The sequence below is a fragment of the Gobio gobio genome, assembly GCF_949357685.1.
Source record: "Gobio gobio genome assembly, chromosome: 15".
Classification (NCBI taxonomy): domain Eukaryota; kingdom Metazoa; phylum Chordata; class Actinopteri; order Cypriniformes; family Gobionidae; genus Gobio; species Gobio gobio.
The window spans coordinates 46910368-46915139 of record NC_137108.1 but is presented as its reverse complement, the minus strand read 5'-3'; positions in this window follow the sequence as shown (position 1 = coordinate 46915139).

Genomic DNA, 4772 nt, shown 5'->3' with positions numbered 1-4772 from the left:
ATTGAGCAACAGAAATTCTCCTGAGCTTTAAGGGCTCATATAGGGCCTCAAATACAATACAAAATAAAGGAACTCTCTAATAAACTGCATAATCTGATAGGAGAAAACAAAGGACGTTTCTTCTTGTAACAATAAAGTTGTGCAATTTTCCGGTGAAAGTAATGAAAGTAATTTGCACCATTAAGTGGCAGGAAATGTCAAAGTTACATCACGGGGGAGACCGGGGCTAGTTGTCACACCACTTATATATTCTTAGTAATATTTATAATTTTTTTTAAAAATGTGAGCATCAAATGATCCATCAGGCTTTTGAGGAAGCAGGTTTATTTGTTCATCTCTCAATCATCATTGTATTGCATTTATATGTTTCAAAACTACAGAGCTTTGATCATAAAAATAACCACTTAAATATCATATTACTAAGACATATTATTGGGAGATATTTATATGCATTTTATATATAAGTATTCTGTTATATAAAGATCTCATTGATTTACATTACAAGCATAAGCTGTTACCCCAACAATTTCATCTTACTTTTTGGCCATATTAATATCAGCACATGCACCAAATTGCATATTTTTCATGCTCATACAAAAAAATATGATGCACAACAACAACAAAAAATGGCCATTAAAAAAAAAAAAAAAGTATCAATAAACTTTTCAATTTCCAAAAATTTTATTTTTATTTTATATGTCAGGCTTTACATGGTTACAATAAATGTATGAAGCACAAAATAGGAAACTGAACTTAGTTGTATGGGATCTTGCAAGGAGGTGGACAAAGTACACAACTTTTACGAGTGAAAGTAAAAGTACTACTACTGGTCAAATATTACTCCGTTACAAGTGAAAGTTGTAAAAAACTATTTTTACTTAAGTAAAAGTACAGAAGTACTTGTTTTTAAAAGCACTTAAGTATCAAAAGTAAATTTCCTTTTTTATGTAATGCATTATTTTATTATTGTTGCATTGTTGTATGAATGCACACTATAGCCATCATGGTGGTTTAAGCCAGTCAGTGATGCTCCATCCGACATGCTAGCATACGACTACCTTAAACACATTTCAATACTTGTATAAAAGTTACAAAGCTCTTTACAAAGCTGCTGTCACTTTAAGGCCAAGTGCACGAAACCTATACACTGATACACATCCGATATTCCCCCGGCTGTTTACAATCATTTAAGACATAATCAACTTTGTTTACGTGAATACTTTCCAAAATGAAAATTTTTACATTTTGTGTGTATTGGTCAGTTTAAGTGCGGAAAAAAACGCAAAAGAAAGCTCTATTCACTACTCATGATCTGGCATCTGAGAGGCACAAAAACCAGACTGAACTGAGCTCTTTCATCATGCTTTTTCAAATTCATCCATATGTCTATGCTTCTCTTTCTCCCAGACATTTACATTTTTGAACATTTTATGAGACATTCATCAAGTGTATGCCAACGAAACAAATCTTTAATCTTTTCAGAAAACTGAAACCTATACTTTCTAAGTATGGCCATGGGTGCACACACTGCGCAGAAACCGCCTTCTTCCATTTCGCTATAAACTGATCAGTGTTCAAAAAATGTTGGGAAACTTCACATGACCCTACACAAGAGTGATTACTGATAGGCAGTCTGCAAAAAAACAACAACAACAACAACAACAACAACAACAACAACAACAACAACAACAACAACAATAAAAAACTTTTAAAGAAGAAAAAAAATCCACTGACTTTCAAAGCTGCTACAGAAACAACTTTCGACTTCGAGGACCTTGATAGTGGAGTAAAAAGTAGGATATTTGTCTTTCAAATGTAGTGAAGTTAAAGTCAAAGTTTCCCTAAAAAATAATACTTCAGTAAAGTGTATACTCAAAAAGTGTACTTAAGTACTCAAGTAAATGTTCTTCGTTACTGTCCACCTGTTTTATTGCTTTGCTACATTTAAACTATGTTCAAACACCAAGTTTATGCGTTAAACATTTGTAGGCCATTGCCAGTGAGGTAAAAAAAGATAGACAGCGAGCTTATAACAAAAACAATAGCTTATCTTTTGTTTTCCATCACTATCAGTCACCTTTCATCTCTCCACCCACTACACAGCACTCAAATGAACTCACTTTCCCTTGACCTCAAAAATCCAATAAATATTCGACTTTATCCTGCCAAAAAGAACATCAGTTGGAATTCAATTGTAAACTAATCAAACCCCATTAAGTTTGAATACAAAGAATTAGATTTGACTATTTTAAATGAACAATGAATGTAATTTGGTCTGTTCCTCACAAAAATATATCACATGATTCAGAAGGCTCATTGTGCATGTGTTTTTTTGTTGTAATTTTGTAGCTTGACAGACGTGGTCACTAATGGCGGATTATGAGGAAAAGAGCTAAATGCTTTAAAAAAAATATCAGTTTTTGTGTTCAATAGACAAAAATAGCAGCAGCGTGTTTGAAAAGACTGAGGGTTAGTAAATAATGACAGAATCTGACTTTCTGTTAAAGGGTTAGTTCACCCAAAAATAAAATTTCTTCCATTAATGACTCACCCCAATGTTGTTCCACACCCGTAAGACCTCCGTTCATCCTCGGAACACAGTTTAAGATATTTTAGATTTAGTCCGAGGGCTTTCAGTCCTTTGAATGTAAGTGTATGCACACTTTGCTGTCCATGTCCAGAAAGGTAATGAAAACATCATCAAAGTAGTCCATATGTGACATCATTTGGTTAGTTAGACTTTTTTGAAGCTTCGACAATACATTTTGGTCCAAAAATAACAAAAACTAAGACTTTATTAAGCATTGTCTTCTCTTCCGGTTTAGTATGAATCCGCGCTCACGCGCCACAGTGACGCTGCTGACGTAAGACGCAAATGATGTCACATATGGACTACTTTGATGATGTTTTCATTACCTTTCTGGACGTGGACAGCAAAGTGTGCATACACTTACGTTCAAAGGACTGAAAGCCCTCGGACTAAATCTAAAATATCTTAAACTGTGTTCCGAGGATGAACGGAGGTCTTACGGGTGTGGAACAACATTGGGGTGAGTCATTAATGGAAGAAATTTAATTTTTGGGTGAACTAACCCTTTAAATCCACAATATGTAATTTTTCGCCACTAGAAGTCGCTTATTCAAAACGAAGGTGTAGCTTGATGACATCTGGATTTCGTGTAGCTTTTGTTTTTCTGCCACTGTCGAGCGCTTCCGCTTCTTCCGCCCATGTGTGTGTGGGGGAACCATAGACTATAAAAAATATGGACGTAGTGTCCGTGACGTCACCCATAGGATTCTGAAGAGCCGTTTTGAAGCGTAAAGTAGGGGAGAACCGGGGCAAAAGTAACACGGGACGAAAGTAACAAAGCGATTTTCTCAGAGCCCTTGACTACATTTGCATTCCAAGCTATGACAGCACGTTCAGCACACAACCCTTGACGGATCTGCCAAATATCACGTGATTCCGTCATCGTTTTCCGCAGTTAGGTCCGAAATGCCGTTTTCAAGTACGGCAAGTAAATTAATGTAAGTTGTGTTTCTTGTTTCATGTGTCACAGTAATGATCAATCTAAAGGTTATGTAGTGCTGTTACGCACCCTGAAGGTTTGTCTTTTCAGAGTTTTTCAGTATAAAAGTAAATCGTGTTTAAATGTCAGGACTTCCTGTCGGGACGAAAGGAACACTTGTTACTTTTGTCCCGCTATTATATATATAATGCATATTATGCTAATTTAATGTAATTTAATTGTTCATACTGTTGAAGAAAAAACTTATCAAATAGATTTACATTGCAAAAAAAAAAATATTCTAAACAATTCAAGTCTGTACTGTCAGGTTACATTTGAAATATTTGATGAACTTTAACATTTAAAATGAAAATGTAATTTAATTTTTTTTTGCAAAGATAAAGGACAAAATATGTTTGCAGTTACATATTAACATGATCATAGTCAGGTATGTTTTAAAAATACAAGAGTAACACAAAAAAATCTAGCTTGTATTGTTCTGTTACTTTCGTCCCACCTGATGGGGTAAAAAGTAACAATGTGCAGCTTATGTTCAAAGTGAAAATACACTGTAGTCATTTTACATTTGTACAAAATACCATCTGCTATTGATAGACCACACTTGTGAGTTATTGACCACAGCAAAAATATATCTCGGTCTAAAATATTATCTTTTAAAATTACGTTTTTCTGAAAAATGGTACTTTCGTCCCTGCTCTCCCCTATGGACGAGATGGCCGCTGCCATCTTAGCAGCGCATCATCGCGCGTCACTCCCGGATAACAGAAAATGGGTAAAGAGGTGGGACGTGGGTGGAGCTGAGGTGACGCAGTGACTAACAGACAGCAGATAAATGGCTATCCACCTGTCACTCGAAGTGGCCACTCCCTTAATTATGCAGAACTTTAAGGCTTTATATAATGTAAACGAATGAGTTATAAAAAAATTCACCCCCTCACAGTTGTCATGAAGGGCAAAATTAGCCGTATAGACCAAAACCACAATTTGTACGAGGCTGTAAACATGTTTTATTCTGCTGTAAAGTTGGGCATTTTAACATGGGGCTCAATGAGATTCTGCTCCCTTCTGGAGCCTGTCTCTAGTGGCCAGTCGATGAATTGCAGTTTATGTCACTTCTGTATTGGCTTCAAGAGAAACGGCGGGAGGTTGCCGCTTGGGGGGAATGCAGCGCTGTTTTACCAGTTCAGTGGAAATCCCGCCCTGCAGCTAATTTCATTGGTTAAGGACACAGTTGCTCACCTG